This window comes from Pezoporus wallicus, unplaced genomic scaffold, assembly GCF_028554395.1.
Source record: "Pezoporus wallicus isolate ANWC-B61680 ecotype Strahan unplaced genomic scaffold, APGP_CSIRO_Pwel_v1 contig_229, whole genome shotgun sequence".
Lineage (NCBI taxonomy): Eukaryota > Metazoa > Chordata > Aves > Psittaciformes > Psittacidae > Pezoporus > Pezoporus wallicus.
This window is the reverse complement of record NW_026638360.1, coordinates 291144-309074: the sequence shown is the minus strand read 5'-3', so window position 1 is coordinate 309074 and position 17931 is coordinate 291144. Positions and strand designations below refer to the sequence as shown.

The 17931-nt window shown below is 37.6% G+C and overlaps 1 long non-coding RNA gene across 1 annotated transcript in view; it reads left to right on the top strand.

The window, feature by feature from the left end:
* Nucleotides 1–390: 390 nt before the first annotated feature.
* LOC130599742 (uncharacterized) overlaps nt 391–17931 on the top strand; it is a 77957-nt gene continuing 60416 nt past the window's right edge. The window contains exon 1 of the long non-coding RNA XR_008972295.1: nt 391–543. This is a non-coding gene — a long non-coding RNA (uncharacterized LOC130599742). The remainder of the gene's footprint in view (nt 544–17931) is intronic.

Genomic DNA, 17931 nt, shown 5'->3' with positions numbered 1-17931 from the left:
TCCCCTGGCATCAGGATCTGTTTCTGCTACTCGTAGTGTTTAGCACTAAACCCTTGTTCTCAGGATAGACTAGCAGGGCAAAAGGCTCCTTCAAACCGACCCTTCTGCTGAACTATGGCGAAGCTTACAGCAGTTTCTGCTGCGAATGTTATAACCAAGAATACCATGATGTATTTCCCACAGACAACAAAGTCACCTTTGCGCTGTCTGGAAAGCTTCCATCATGCTCTCACATGGCAGAAGTGCCCCCGACTCAACCTTCTGACTACAGCGTCTGGGAAGACAGCATGCCTTGTTTTTCTCATGCCATTTTGGTTTTGCTTTTTTCTGAGTCTGCTTTTTAACACATTTTCTGTTCTATGTTAAATTGTTTCCCTCCCTAGCAATTTTCTCCCAGGTACTTGTGTTGTTTTCTAATTACTAGATGCAATTAGAGTAATTCTACTTCTTTCTACAGGTTCTGCAGTCTGACAGTGGAATCTGACTGGGACTAAATTCAGCTGTGGTTATCTACCTAGCAAAATACGTGTTTGCTTCGGGAATGTAAGTTGGAGACCTGGTGTATTTGCCTAACTGTTCAAAACAATACTCGGCACCAAAAGAATACTGCAGTCTTTCAATCATTAAGAAATAATGCAGTGGCTGGAAGAGAAGATCACTTTTTCACATTTTTTATTTGACATTAATTCAAACACTGCACACCAAATAATCAAGTGATAATCAAGCCACAAGATCAAATTTGGAATTGTCCCTAGTCTAGCAAGCAAAGACTAGGAGATAAAAAACAATTTGTCTTCAAATGAATATTGGAATAGCCGCATTTAAGACCATTTAAGACTTACTAAATAGTTCATTCCAAAGTGAGTATTTTGACAACCAAGCTGTGTGCCCTAACGTTTCAAACTAAATACTAAATTAATTATTAAACCCATGTGGGCTACTTTTTTCCATTTCAAATGCAATACAAATCAAATATGACATTTAGAACTTTTCTATAATATCCATCAAGAGTGGTAAGAAGAACACAGACTTCTAAAAGAGACTTGTCCAGGCTGACCTATCAATAGTGGAAGTCATTAAAAATATACAACTTCCCTATGAAGATCTGGAATTTTTTTTTTTTTTCTACCTTTCTGTAGTGATTCAGGAGAACATTTGTGACTTAAAATGTTGAAAGGTTAATACTGACAATGCAGCTAATGGCTATCTCAGTTTCTCTTGGCATTCTTCCTTTTGGCCAGTGAAGTCACTTGTTTAAGTCACATAAACCCCTGTTTGAGGTGTCCCTAAGATGTTTAACTTGATTATGCTAGTGCTAGACTGTGGGGATTTTGGTGTCCTGCATATTTTAGTGAGGTAAAGACAAGCTGGCTCCCCTGCTGCTTTGTGTAACAAAAAGGACAATACCTGGTAAGAGTTCTGTTACTGTTTTCAAGCCTTTATAGCTAATAAAGCTAATTTGCAGTAAAGCAGTCCTTAGGTTTCTCTAGTTTGAGTCTAATCCTCTCTAAAGTAAGGAAAGATTGTAAACGAGGCATGAGTGGGCTCTTCTACACAGTGATGTTGGGCACATCTTCTGTGTGCATTGTGAGAACATCTTTAGAAATTACTAGAATCTCTAGAGCTCAACAAGTGTGGTAAGAGGCAAGCCTCACTAACTCATTAGAGCAGGGAAAATTAAGACTATATTAATGCCATACTGACTTAGGTATTATGAATACTTTCTGGATAAAATTCTGCTGGTACAGGAGTTGAGACTGGCTTGACACTTTAGGTATACAACACAAATGCCTAAAATACATATGGTCGTTACAGTGCTGTTAGTTTTATTTTAAAACATGTATAAAATTAATGTTTTAATTTCACTGATATTTAAAAACTTGTAAACATTATGATTCTTTAGAATATGCTGAGGAAAAGCTAGAATTTAGCAAAACTAAGCTATGTCTTTAGTTGTTACACATTTTAAGGGTTATGATAGATGTTTCTAAGTGAAGAAAGTCACAACAAGGGATCTGTATTTAGGGAGGCAAGAACAAAACATATACCTGTTTTCTTCTTGGGTTTTCAGTTTTATTTTATATGAATTTCTGCCTACATTTTTGGGTTGAATTTTCTGAAGTTAAGATTTCCTCTGTTCAAACACATGTGCTTTCAGTGCATCCCTGAATGACATATAAATCACTGGAGACCATCTAACAGATGTGCCATGGGCTCCCTTCATGAAAAACTAGCTAAATAGACAACTAGAATCTTTCTTTGTAATATGGCTGGTCAAAAATATTCAATTGAAAGTAAATTCCAATAGAAAACTAGCTTTTACTGAAGGTTCTAGGGCTCAAGATTGCTGGTTTACTGTCGTTCAATCAAAATAGAAGCAAATAATCAAACAAAAAAATCCTTAAATATTTATCCCTATCTCTTTGCTAAGCAACATACACAGACACTAAACTCTTAGTTGTTGAGATTTTAGCATATGTCAGCATTATTTCCTAAAGTTTGTTTTATAGCTGCTATTTTGCTGAGTTTTATATTTTTTATGTTCTAACCTAGTGTTTTATCAAGTCTGGCTGATAACTGTGACATAAATTGAAGAAACTTCATCCCCAGACTTTAACATATATTTGCAAACCATTTGGTCTGGGAAAATCTTTTGCAAAAAGGAAGAGAGTAACTTGTTCACTGTGTCCATAATGAATAAAGAAGTTAATTGGATTAGATTCCAGCACAAAAGAACTTGGATTATATATTATGAAGAACATTCTGATGACAAAGATATTGAAAGCAATGGAATGAATTGCTGAGGAGCATTGTAGCTGTCATCATGGGACCCCTTTATTAATAGGTTTGATAAACATCAGCCAGGAATGACAAAGATAAAATTGACCTTGTGTGTGGCAAGGTGCCAGTCTAGACCTCTTGAGGTACTTTACAAACTATTCCATGTTTCCACCCCTGCAGCTGTGTATGTGCCCTGAGTTGTTTCACAGCTGTCAGTGGGACAGTTCAGAAATGCTAACCTCTTGTGGAAGACTCTCCATGGTCAGAGTATTTACATCTGCAGGCTGCAGCAATCAAAAAGATGAAAAAGCGTCTGGTTTTAGCACTCCTTTTTCTACTTTTTGGATTGTTTACCATCTCTTCTCCAGCATAAGTTGCTCAACATGTATTTTAGAGTATGAAGAGATGAATATTTCTTACTGGGTATGCAAAAAGGTCAGTTTATCTATTCCTTGGAAAATTCCTTCTGCTTTTTAAAGCTGCATTTTTATATAAAATTATATCCATTAGAATGAAAATGTAAATAAATGCATTCTCAATCATTAAATAGTCTATTTTGAAAAAAAAAAGTGAATGAAACGTAGAGAGCTTTCTCAGGATTTCTGCGTTTGAGCTTCCTGTTAATTCTCTAGTCACTAGGAAGCTTAGAAACCAAACCCTTAGAGGAATCCAAGTTATCCAGCATTCCTAAAGCAGGGGAGGCAGTTCTTCATCAGGAAGTGCAGAAACCTGAAAGCTGTTACATTAACTAACCTAGAGAGCCCCTACTGCAGCTGGGACTCGCACTGATTTTCAGTCCCAGGTTTTCAGGACTTGCAACAAGAAACCTTGTCCCTAGTCCTAAGAGTCCACAGAGTGGGAGTGTGCTTGAGATACAGCGCAGGGAGAACTTGAAACGTCAGGTTCTGGGAAGGGGCTGCTCCAGAAACAAAAGTCTGACAGTCCTTAGAGCCACCAAATTGCTTGAGTACTCCATTCTCCCCTGCTCTGGTGTGATGAGAGTGGGTTGCTGGAACCACTGCTTGCTTGCCTCATGTCACAGTTTCAATGAGCCTGTTTTCATCATTTCACATTTTTCAGTGAAAATCTGCTTTTACTTGGAAAACAGACGGACAGGCTTTTATTTAATGTTGTTTAAATCTCTGGATGGAAATCTCATAGAAGTAATTTGTAAGAAAAAACAAAGCTGAAAAAAAGCCCCACAAACCAAACCTGAAATTTATTTGCTTAAAAAAAAATCAGTTATTTCATATATTAGGGCCTGCTTCGTACTTCTGGCTATTTCTATGGGCTTGCTCTTACAGGTTTCTGAGAGTTTTCAAATTTTATTTTCTGTTGCTATATGGAAGATCCTTGCCAGCAAAACATGAATTGACTAACAAACTGAGTGTATATTGGAAACAGTTACTTTGTCAATACACAGTGTACTGCCAAGTGTAAAAATGTCAAACAAATGGGGAGTGGGGAGTGAAGAGTGAAAAGAACTATTGTTTAATTTCTTAATGAAGTTTCAGCTGTTTCTTGCCCCTGTTGTAGGCAAACCGTTTTCAGGCAGAAATTATTTTAATTGGTAGCCTTTCTTCAATGTGAGGTGGATTTTAACACAATGAAAATTACATATTTAGCTTCCAATTATAAACTGTCAAGGTGAATTCACTACGGAGTAAATTGATTCATTTTGTTTAATCCTGATATTTTCTCCGTACTTGGGTTGTTATTGTAAGGATGTTTTCATTGTGTTGTTAAAAAACGATTGTATGCCATGAATATAAACTGTTTAAATATTTATGAGGTGGTGTTTAGCTTAGTAGTTACAATTGCATAAAATATAAGAACTTAGTCCATTACATTTTGGTAAAAATAGAACCCTCCCTATTTTGAGCAATGAAGAAATTTCTTGGTTGGGAGACCATCTGGAAACCCATTCAGAAATAAAAGGGGAAGGAAACAGTGAAAGGTCACAAAGCAAAAGATAAATTGGCAATACTTAAAATTAGAGAAAAGGAATCTGAAAATCCTCTATCCAATTGTATTCTGACATTCAGTAAAGTCTGAGTTGCAGTTTTAGTCTCATTTCTTGCTTTACAGAAGTAGTTCTTGATTTTTTCCTTCACTTTATACTCAGACAGAACCTTAATTTTCTTCTTTCCAATCTAAAGTTCACTGACTGTGACTGCTAATTTTTTACTACTTTGACACATTCCCATTGATTTATCTCCTCTTTCTGTTGTAAAACCTGAGACATCATATTTTAGACTCTACAGATTCTACAAGATCTGTTTAGGGCTTATGATTCAGGGCTGGGGTTTTTTTTTGTATGCTCCTCAAATTCACATCTATTTTTACATTGATAGGATTCTTTTCTGAAGAGTATGCTCAGTTTGACAGTGAGCTTATCTGCCTCAAAATATTTATAGGATGCTTTGCATAATGCAGTCTTTCTGTTTACGTGTTATAAAATTGCAACTGCTATCTTGTGTATTGGGCGTTCATATGATGATTCCCATTTGTTCTATATCTTGGTGTCCTAGCCATGAAATTTTGTTTTTCACTTAGAGATTTTCAAGAATTGTTCTTACAAACGTTCTTAAGGAATGTCTACTCTGTAACATTCTGTGTCATGAAACTGAGTGGTTACAGCTGCTAAAAGAATCACCCTCAGATGTATTAGCGAAAGTAATTTTAATAGAAATTTATAGATGTGTGATTCAGCAGAATTCAATGGCAAGGTCCACTCTATTACTTATGAAAGCGGTTGCGTCAGAACTGGCAATGATTTAGACAGGATTGGATTAAAGGTATTTATACAGAACTGAATTGAAATAATGTGCATAGAAACTGAAAATACATAGGAATAAGGGAGACCCTCCCATTGAATCACAAGGTTCAGACTAGACCCCCTTGCTTTCTTAACTCCTGACAGAGCCTAGATGCGGCTGGATCTAGTTCTAGTCTCAGACTTTGGCAATGGTTTATGTCTAATGGAATTTAAAAAGGAAATTGAGATAGAGGGATTGAAGGTGAAAAGGATAAGGGAAACTTTCCCATTGAGTCACAAGGTTCAGGTTGGAACCCCTTGATTTCTAAACCTCCTCTCAGAGAGGAGTCTATGTGCAGCTGGATCTAGACTTCCTCTCAGGCCTGGACTGTTTTATGTCTGGGGAAAGAAACATAAGGAATAAGGAAATCCCCCTGTTCAGACTAGACTCCCTCAAAAGGGTCTCTCTCTTAGTAGAATTTTCACCCTAGCCTCAATTCTGTGTTGGTTTCACCAGTTACACAACAGTTCTGTTTCAGGTGGTCAGAGAGACTGATCATTCCAAAAGAACTCCTGGTACATCAGGGAATATCCATCCTGACTCACCTCTTGTGTGCTGCTGCCCACCTTTTCTAGGCAACCAGTTATGGCCAGGGAGCGCCCAGGCATCCAACTCCTTGCATCTGTGCAAAGGCTGGGGCCTAACAGGAATTCTTGGGGAAGCAGAGGGGTCCAGGAAAGAGGTGGGGATGCACCACCACCCTCTGTAATCAGTATATGATTTTTGACACACCTACGTATTTTGCATACATATTTTTATGTGGGTTTTTCTTTTTCCCCCGTGTTTTGATTCTATGTCTGCTTGTACAAATGGGAAAGTATGGAGGGAGAAAAAGATTTTAAAAGGTTCTTTAAAAGCCATTGAATTTGCAAATAAGTTCACTTGGATTCTTGACATTTTCTAACACCCTTTTTTGCACAAGTGCTGTGGGGGTGGATGTGTTCTCCTTTGATGGACAGGCAAGAATTCTAGAAACTTTCCACAAAAAGGACCCAACTCATACGCGCCAGTGCAGAAAAGCAAGGACATTTTAATGTGGGTACAGGTTTGTTGCTGAATGCTTGCATTCAAGCTTGAAGTGTCTAGGGCTGAATGTGTTCTATAGATAAGTCTTTCATGTTATCCTAGCAACACTGCTACCACTGTCATTCCCAAGCTCGCATTTATCATATTCATAGAGTTGTAGAGAAGCTTGTAATTATTCAAGAATTAAATTTATTGCTTTGATATCTCAACCTAAACACTTCATTTATTTCAATGGCAATGATGATTTGGTTCAATTTTTTTCACTGAAGGTTGCCATCTCATCAATCACACTTTAAGTTTTCTTTCAGTTTGCTGATGTTCTCTTGACATGAATCCATATGTAAGTATGGGTCAGGATAAAAGCAGATTTTTCTTGAAATTAGTTTCTGCTCATTATAGACTTTTACAAACACTAGAACCCATTTTTTTTACTTTTCTCTAGCTGGGTGATAGACAGGGTGACATGATAGTCCTCTCCCTGCCTTTTGATTTCATTGCTTTAAAGAGTGCTAAACAGTGGGATTGCAACCAAAACCAAGCATATATAAACATTTTAATTTAGAGAAGATAAACCAAAGAGAAAAGTTTTTGTACTTCTTCGCTGCAGATTGGAAAGTCTACAGGATTCCAACAGAGAGATAGATTTGGAAGATACTTAGAGCAAGACACTTAGAACATATCCTTCTTATACCTGCTAAGCATTCTAATTGTTTCATTGTTGGGATAAACAACATGCCATTATCTCTGAACACAGACAGAGTTTATGGAATATTTCTTATTAAAGACATGCTGTACTAATACCTATAAAAACCCCACAGAAATACATTTTTGGGAATGAGAATGTTTTTTTTTTTTTTAGTCATTCTGCCAATGTTCATTCAATTTATTGATTCTAGATCCATTTTTCATGACATGCCTTTCTTTACTGGCACCTTCAATGATAAGAAACTCCAGTATGGTTTGATATCTATAAGCCAGTCTAATTACACAATCTTACATCTTAGGTTTCTGTAAGTCAATATTAAGAACAGCTTAGAGTATATTTGAACAATGTAGACATAAAGGTCAAGTTACAATATTAATTCTTTCTAGGTAAGCTCAATATATCAATATGTATTTTCCTCTCTGTTTGAAAAGTTGGAGCATTCAAATACAATCAAGATACTTTTATCAATTATCTATCTACACCAAATGAGCAAAGAGGCAGCTTTGTGCTGTGCATACTTTCTTGCATTTTAATGATGTGAATTCCTTTCTGATAGACATAAGGAATTCAGAGAATTGACCTCTCAGAAGCTTCTTTAAGTGGTGGTGAGTAATATATAATTTATCTGTAAGAATAAGGACTTTTAGGCACTCAGCGTAGGAGTTTAATAAATAATATGTCTGAATACTTTTATAGTACATAGTCCTATCTGCTCTGAATGCACAGGCTGATATTTCATATTGAGTTCTAAACTGGGGAAGTATTATTTTCCCTTCTTGTCATAAAACTTTGGACGCTTATTTGTGGGTTAGGTGGTGGTAAATTCAAGTTCTTCTCTTCATGGAACTGAAGGCATTATATGATGGTATATTGTAACACATGCAAAAAGTTCTGTGGATATCTCAGGCCAAGTATCATTCTTTCACCCCCTCTGAAGAAGAATATCTTTATTGGTCTCTGTGTTACTGTTCTGTTTGACTGCACTGGTGAATTTCCTGAGGTTGCTTGTTAGTTTTAGTACAAAGTAAATGTTGCTTATATGCTCCAAATTGATTATGTTCACCCTCAAGCAATTTCACAGTAACCTATTGCAGATTAAAATCACAAAATCTATGTCACCTCCAGTCCTTATTAAGATAATTGACCCTCCTACTCAATTAATAACCTACAAGAGCGTGCAGCAAACTCACTGCCCTGGACTTCAAGAGAGCAGATTTTGGCCTCTTCAGGAACCTGCTTAGTAAGGTTCCATGGGATACAGCCCTAGAGGGCAGGGGGGCCAAGACTGTTGGTTGATATTCAGGGATCGCCTGCTACAAGCTCAGGAGTGTTGTGTCCCCACTAGAAGGAAGTGCAGCAGGAGGGCCAGGAGACCTCCTTGGATGGATAAGGAGCTGCTGAGGAAAATTCAAAGGAAAAAAGAGGCTTTTAAAAGATGGAAGCAAGGACAGGTGGCATGGGAAGAGTACAGGGATGCTGTCTGGGAAGCTAGGGACCAGGTTAGGAAAGCTAAGGACCACTTAGAATTAAATTTGGCAAGTGATGTGAAAGATAACAGGAAGGGATTCTATAGGTACATTGCAAAGAAAAGACAGACCAGGGACAATGTGGGCCCACTCCAGAAGCTCTCAGGAGAACTGGCTGCACAGGATTTGGAGAAGGCTGAGGTTTTCAATGACATTTTTGCCTCAGTCTTCACTGGCAAAGGCTCTGACCACACCACCTAAGTCTTGGAAAGCAGACGCAGGGACTGTGAGAATGGAGACCATGGGCCCACTGTAAGAGAGGATCGGTTTGAGACCATCTTAAGAACCTGAACATGCACAAGTCCATGGGACCTGATGAAATCCATCCGTGGGTCCTGAAGGAGCTGGCAAATGAAGTTGCTAAGCCACTGCCCATCATATTTGAAAAATCATGACAGTCAGGTGAAGTTCCCAATGACTGGAAAAAGGGAAATATAACCCCCATTTTCAAGAAGGGGAAAATGGATGACCCAGGGAATTAGAGACCAGTCAGTCTCACCTCTGTGCCTGACAAAATCTTGGAGCAGATTCTCCTGGAAGACATGCTAAGGCACATGAAAAACAACAAGGTGCTTGGTGACAGCCAGCATGGCTTCACTAAGGGGAAGATACTGAGGTTTTGAGTAACAGTAGTAAGTTCTTTGCCATCCTCATTCTCACAGCCGTCAAGGTTCAAGATGTCTCAGGGCTGATCCCATTCATGATTAAGTCAACTGTCATGCCTTCCATGGAAATACTTTGTACCAATAGAGAATGAAAAGTTCCACAAGATTACCAAAAAAAAAAACAAAACCCCAAAAAAACCCCGCAGTTGAAATAATTTCCTATTCCAGTCTCTGTCACTTTTAATCTGTTTTCCTCAGAGTCCCTGTTTTTAATATGAATCCAGAGCCTGAAACCTGAAAAGTTAAAAGGTTATGGTGCAAGGCAAGATAAAATGCCCAAGAGGTATCTGTTATTGTGCTTATTTTGCATATAAGTAAACAAGAGCTAAACCTATTCAAGTGACCTGCCTGAGGTGTTCCATAGTGGGATTACTTCTCCCAACGAGAGACCTCAAGTGCAGAGACATGGCATGCTCACTTTATTACAGCTATAAGCTTTTACTAATTGAGGTACCTTCAATCCTCCTGATCCTACACATGGAGCCACAGGCCACACACACTCTGGCCATAGCCACTTTCCTTGCATTACACCATTTTAGAGTTAGCATCATTTTGAAGTTATGGTATGAATCACATACCAAGCTGTTTTCTCCTTTTGTCATTTTCTGTGTTTCCAGTTAGCTATTAGAAGAAAAATGGATGTTACTAGAGTAGTGTTTACACTTCTTGACTGCAGGACAGTGAATACTGGCAGTTCTTTCTCTTACTCGGCAGGCAAGTTATTTCCCAATGAAATAATGTCTAATGAGAGCACCACTTACAAGCTGCACTGACTACATAGCATATTAAATATCCATTTAAAGAAAATTTACATCTGTATGAAACAGGATACCGCTTGCTGACTGTTGGCCACTAGATGAGAAAACATGTATGCATATTCTATTATCTGTTATGAGGAAGGAGATCTACTCTATAAATTAATAAATCTACATCCTGCATTTGAATATGCTCTGAGACAAGGTATGGCTCAATATTGTTGAATTTACCTGACTTTAATTATAATGGTCCTGATTCAAGGATTAATTACAGCTGTAGTATTTCAGCTTACTAAAAAACTGTTGTAGAAATAAAAACTAACTCTATGATAGGAGTGCAGAATAAAATGGAATGTTTTCTGCTCTCAGATACAGTATCTGGGATCTAAGAAATACTGCCTAGCAATTTTTGGGTGCCAATAGAAATTCAAGTAGAAGAAAATAAAGATTTGTTGTTATGTTGATTCATAGAAGACTGTCTACATAATCTAGATGCACGGTGTTATGGATGCTCATCTTCGATTTACAACTCTCTAATCTGGCTAATCTCCCTTTCATGTGTGTGTACTCTGAACTCAATTTAAAAGAAATAAAACAAAGTTTTATGCCCCACATGAATATTTAATCCACTGTAATACAGTTAAGTACACAGTGACAGTGTCACCAGTGTCAATAGCATGCACACGTATATGAGCCTTTAGTTTTCCATACTGTATTAATATGAGTCACTACAGTTGATTTAATATGAATATTTTTGAACACATTTCTGCAGGAGCTGTGAGAAATGGGTGTTTGTCTTTTTTACTTACAGCATATCATAGATTTTTATTAGGGAAGTACTCTTTTCTCTGTGTGTGCATGACTCTATTGTTTGGAAATTCAGATAACTTGAGTGCATTTCCTTGTAAGAACATATTTTCTCTCTCTAAAGGCACCATTTATATTTCTTGGTTGTTTTTTGCCCACCAGATAGTCTACATGATTTTCAGTCCTGTCTTATAACTGCTTCTAAATGTTTTCTTCCCAATATTATTTAATACTCTGTTATATAGTACTAAACTTCCATTTATTTTCTCACTTTACTCTGTGTGGAAAGTGGAGGAAAAACATTTTAAGACTGTTTTTATGGTGTGTCATGTGAAACTTGGATTCATGTATGGTTTGGTACATGAACTCGCACAGTTAAATCCTTTCTATGAGGCAGGGGTAGACAATATGTAATCAGCCATGAAGTTTGTGTTTCACAAAGCTGCTTACACTGAATAATTCAATATTTGAGCTTTAATGATATTTGAATAGGAATTTGTATGTAGGCTGTAGAGTGGATAGATGAAAGGCAGAAGACAAACTTTTGATTTCTGGTTGAATCATTAGCATCTGAGATTGTTTCTTAGCCCACTGTGGGATCAGCCTGTAATGACAGGCGACCCCCATTACCTCTATAGGTTGTGCACAATCTCTATAGGTTCTCACAACTTTTGCCTGGGGACCTGAGTCACTCAGCCCTCAGGAATGGCCTCTCAGTGACACGACCATCATCATTAGGTGTCTACCTCCAGGAAGATGAAAAGCAGAGGCAAATCCTGTAGAGGTCAGGGCCGGTGCTGCTGGGGGTGCATTCCCTTGTCAGCTCATGCCTCCATTCCATGAGCCCTGGCTGTGTCTAACGAGGCGCTGGGGCTGCCGCCTGGGAAGCGTGCTGTAGAGCACAGCTTGTCTCTGGGTGGGGGAAGACAGACTGTACCCATCACTGCTTATCAGTGCCAGATGGGAGGGAAAGGATGGGAGGGGGGGAAGAAAAAGGCAGCCCAGAACATAGGGAACATATTTCAGATATGTCTGCACAGGGATTTACTGCCTGCACCAGAACCGCGTCTGGCCTACAAACACAAACAGGGTGATGGGGGCAGGAGGGATTCACAGCTGCAGTGAGAAGAAGAGGCAGAAGTTTTATTTGTTGTGGTGCCTGAAGCATGGCTCTCCTGATGATACCCCACGGATGCCTTTAGTCCCTGAAGCTGAATCTGTAGTTATGCCTCGTCATACTCAGCCATGTGGGCAGCCAGCCCTGCTGCAAGGATGCCCCATGTGCAGCGGCCTATGGTTGCTCTAGGAGTGGATGTTGCCATGCCCATCTGGTCTGGGGCTTCTGAAAAGCTGATGGATGGAGGTTCAGCAGACAGGGACTAGATGAAAGTCTTGTTGGTGTTGCTCTGTGAGAATATCATGTCCAACAAAAAGCCAAAAGGGATGGTTGCCCTCACACAATATAGCTTTGTACTGGTCTGTCATGCATCCAGGAAACTAGTGGAAGCGCCTTGGGCTTCAACAGCAGTTTTCACCCCTGGGAACACTGGTGGATTGTGCTGACATGGTCAGTTCTTCAGAAACAGCTCAGACTCCTGTGTACTTGAAAATAATAAAGTCAAATACTGATATGAATCAGTCATCTTGAAATCACACTTAATTCAAGCCGCTGTAAGGCAACACCCATTTCAAGAGTAACAAAGAGCTTCAAAATTTAAGAATGAAAGGTAAGCATGCTCAGGTCCAAAAGGTTTGCCCTTACTGCCTTAAGATACCTTGTAAAACATACTTACTTCTCCGTGCAGTCAGAGACTAAATCCACTTGCATAGTTTACAGCTCATGTCACACTAAGTCTCCTCAAAACATCCTTACATTCATAATCAATTTAATTTCAAGATGTACTGTTCCTTCAGTCCAGATTCACCTCCTAAAAGAATTATAGAATGGTTTGGATTGGAAAGGACCTGAAGATCATCTAGTTCCACCCTCCTGCCATGGGCAGGGACAGCTCACCCTGTTATTCTACTTCCCTTCAGCTCTCAGGAAATGCAAATATTTTTGGCATAGATCATGTGCTGTGGCTTCTGGGTGGTAATAAGAAATTTTTAACCAGACCCTATCTGATGGGCTGGTATGAGAAGTGAAACAGTTTTTCCCCCCATGTAGGAAGAAAAATTTATACATGAAGCCTTTTCACACAGCAGACTTGGAATTTTAGATCAACTTTAAATTAACAGCCTTACTTAACATAATGCCATAACTGAGATTAATGAATGTAGATCATTATAGGCTGCTCATTGAGACTAGACACAAGAGTAGTCAATCACCCTGGGGTCCTAGTGAAGTTTGGACAACAATAGGGCTATCCTGGCTGGTAGCCATATCTAATTTGAAAGAATACAATGACATATTGCTGCAACTGTTAGTGTGGAAATGATTGTAAAAAAACTTTTACAAAGGTCTTATTTTGCCAGACAGGATGATCTTAAATAATAACTTGGAGTATATACCTCCAAGCAGATAATAAATCCAATTAAAGTTTGAAGAGGAAGCATTATACCCATACCTTTCTTCCTAAACAATTAATCTGCTTAAACAGAGAGGAAAATATTTCTCTTTTTCTTATAAAGATCTTTTCAGATTTGAATCTTGGAAACAAATTGGAAACTGAAATAAATAAATATTTCTAATGAGCCTGAATGCGAAGATTCACATTTTTCATTATGGCATGCATTTTTAAACTTTTGATTGAGCTGGTATTATGTTATCTCCAGGTTATGAAAGATTCAGAGAGAAATGAGAGGAACAGACCAAGCTCCTCCATTATCTAAAGGAGACCATACACTGAATTTTTAATAGATTTTTCTCTCCAAGGGTCTTAATCCCAGTGTCTTTCTGGGGTAGTCTGAAAAAAAAAAGATAGAAACATAAGTAATTGTCTCAGTTGCCTTCTTGGTTACCTTTCCTGTGCTTTCAGTGGGAAAGCGTGATAAGCAGATTCTAGCATCATAACCTAACACTGATGAGGGATTTTTTTTGAGGGATTTTTGTATGCAGACTAGAAGAAATCAACAAGTGTGGTTGGGTATTCCACTATCTAGATTTCATGTTGTTTCCTGTGGCCTTATATATCTAAAGGGAAAGTTATTTAGCCTTAATTTCCCTTTGCTTAGGAAAAAAAAAGAAAAAAATTTACAAATGGCAAAAAACTTTACTGATTTATTCTGGCCTCTGTTATATTATTTTACCAGACTAAGCTATGAGAAGAGATGCAGAGCTGCATTTTCTCAGTCTCAGCAGTGGAAGACATTATATCACGAAGAAAGAAAATACATTTCCCACATAGCTGTGGGTTATGCCCACAGACAGCCCCTTTTGTGGAAAGTGCTTGTCTTCCCCTGCTGTTTTGGTACCACTGTCTGTAAGCTGGTGTGAAAAGATTAGGTAATAGACCATTCATGTAGTGATCTTCCCCCAGAACAGAATTGTGTGCTCTCATGAAGGACAGAAATATGTTCTTTTTCATAGTAGAAAGATAAAGGAAGAAGTAAAGTCATTAAGCTTTTGTACATGGTGCAATCTTTTGAAACACCAGGAACAATCTGGCCAATTATTTGCTCATTTTAAAAACTGGCCTGCCATTTTTCTCTGCAGGTCATCTCCAAAACATCTTCTTCACCTAGAAGCTTAAATCCCATTGAAAGGTAATGGGATTTGAGTTCTTAACTTACTCAGCTTTTTTTCAACACTGGAGATTCCACTTAAGGAAACATCAAATCCAATACTCACTCTCCATTTTGGAAGAGAGTCAGGGGCAAAAATGACCCCATAGAAAAATCCTTTTACCTTTTCCTTAAACTGAACAATTTAACATGAGGGAAAACTTCGTAGGGCCAGAACACTTTTCCTATAAAAGCTAACCTATTTTTAAATACAAAATCAAAACAAAATGTGTCAATGGTGTATGATCTATTAACACAATACTGGTCAAAATAGCCATGTATATGGCATGACCATTTATATTATCATCTATGACCTCACAATAGGGACATAAGAAGTTATCACCAAGCAGATCAAATTCACGGTGTGTCTTTAAGCTAATCATTCATGTGGAAAGAAACAAGGAAAACACAAGCTGACAGAATCACTTTCCAGTAAATAGCACTTCTAAAACCAAAATACACCTTTGAAAATCAAGAGTTAGCAAATAAATTCACCATGTTATTATGACTGTAATGAGAAACTCTTCTGTCTTCAGGGTAAAATCACAGCAGTAATTTCACTCATTCTTCTACCCTCCAAGAAAAACTTACTACTGAATTTCCTTACCTTTTTCATAAAAACAGTGAAATCTTTCTATGGGACACACAGATGCCCAGACAAGGCATGATCAGTTAAATAAGGGAGAAAAAATTGGAACAAACCTCTATGTTAGACTGTGATATATCTGTGAATCTTTTCCTTAATATTACGATAGTCTTAACCATGAACTAAAATGCCTATTAACAGGCTCAATGTAACAATCCTGCAGTGATTTCTCAGCCCAAACCTCTATTGATTTCAGTTCAGAGCCACAACATATGCAGAAGTACAAAGTTTATCAGTAAAAATTCACTTGGAAAGCAGCTCCAAATGTATTCTGATTTGGCAAATAATCTTACAAATCTCTTCATAAAAATTCCCCCTTTTTCAGTTTTATTGCAACTGGTTGATTTTAGGGTAAATATGTTTTATTAGTGTAAATATAAGTATAGCATAGTGTAAGCAATATAGTGCATTGTGTGTATGGTGTGTAAGTGTAAATATGTTTTATTTAGTGTAAATGTTTTACATGAAGAGAAATAGCTATTTTGAAACATTATCAAATTGAATATGCTTGATTATATAATGCAAATTTCAAAATATATATGTATTATCCTTTAAATGCTGACTAGAAAGAATTTTTTAAAAAATATCATTCCAAGGATGGTAATTTTGAAGACTGTTGATGGTAATACAAAGTAGTAATAGAAGTTCAAACTATTGTGTGTGAAGAAGAAAGGATTTGCTTATATGTTTAAGGATGCATTGAAACTAGGATAAGGGATAAGAAAATAAAACTGACATTTGTCAAACTAAATACTGACTTCTATATTTGATTTAGATGAATTCCTTTGATACAGACCAGATAATACAATTGAGTGAATTCAAAGAAAGAGATAAATACACAGTAAACACTTAAAACTATATCATTTTGAAAGAGCAGCAGGGAGATTAAATAAGTGTTTGCATTATATGAAAATAATTGTCACTACTGAATCTATTTTCTATAAGCTTTACAAAAACACATGTAATTTATCTGTTTATATGAGACTGGCTGTTCTTTATTTTACACAAGAAAATATGTCTTATTTGAGTTATTAGCCACTTTTTGTCTCTGCTTCACAATAAATTGCTTTTTTTTGGAGCCTAATCCCACCTTGACTTTAAGTAAAATCTGTTAATGCAAAACATGTTTCTGTGCATTCATGGAAACACTTTCATAAGGCTTAAGTTTCCCATTAAAAAGATTTCTGAAATGATCCGTCTAAGCAGCAAAGCTTTTTTGCATTGAGTGACAGGTAGTCACTATGTCTGAGAAACGTACCACCTATTAAGATCTTCGAATTAGAAATTAATTTCTATTTGTCTCTAGTCCATGCAGGAACTCTGGGTTATGAGGGAAGTTTCAATATATCTTCTGTGGGTGTTTTGCTTCTTTGATTTAGATGATCTTAAGGTCCTTTCCAACCCTAACTCTTCTATGATTCTATTCTATGATTCTGTGATTTAGGAGCACAGTCTGCATTAGAATCAATTTGTATTTTGAGCAATTTAGGCTTTAGTCTGAGCCTCTAAAATGCTCTCTCAGGTGCTTTGATACCACTTTGTCATTACCAGGGAACGGCTCCTCCTGTTTGGGGTATTCTCTACCCTGAATTCTTTCTTGTAAACAGGTCCACCCAAAAAAGAAATGGCTGCTCCTTAACAATTAATTAAATCTCACGTCAGGAGGAGGAGGAGTTTACAGAGGATGTTCTCCCTCCCTCTCTCACTCCCATGGATGCAGCAGAGTCATCAAGGGCATCAAAGGTCTGAGTTTTAATTCCCTTCTTCACCTGCATGCACTCTAAATATCTACCTCCCTTGGCCCAGAGAGTTTATCTACCTCTCAAGCGTCAGATAGTTTTTCAGCTATAGCAATCTGCAGGTATGTTGGAAGCTGTCTACTTCCCATAATATTCAATAAGCCAGACAGACATAAGAAACTGGAAGTCAAGTCTATAGGGAAACATTTGGGTCATCGAGCTTGAAGAGAGAAATCCTGTATTTGAACTGCGAATGCTTTTTTTATTTGTTCTACATTAAGCAATCACTGGGTAAAATACTGAAAAACTTAGAAGAACTAGGATTTGAGCACAGGCTATGTCCTGACTATATAGCAGAAAGGAAAAAAAGAGCCAAAGGTGTGTCTTATTAATGTATATCAGCGAGGCTTAGTTGCTAGAAATCTGCTGAGCTGCTCAGTCATGTCAAGTGGTAGATGCTTCTGAGTACATCAAGAAAACCTGTAGGCTTCTGTATCACATGTAGTATTGAAAATAACATGCATTATTGTTTGACTTAACCATTAATATTGTATGAACAGTGCAGTTAGATGCTAGAGTTTTGAAGATGTAAAATCAGAGCGGAGATGCCCTGGGTTTATGGTTTTGTTATTAATTGTTTCTGGAAATACTTATGTGTGAGTAGTGTGGCTTGAGGTCTCTCTATGTCTGAAAACATTAGCTATTTCATGTTATTATCGCTCCTTTGGAAACCTTAAT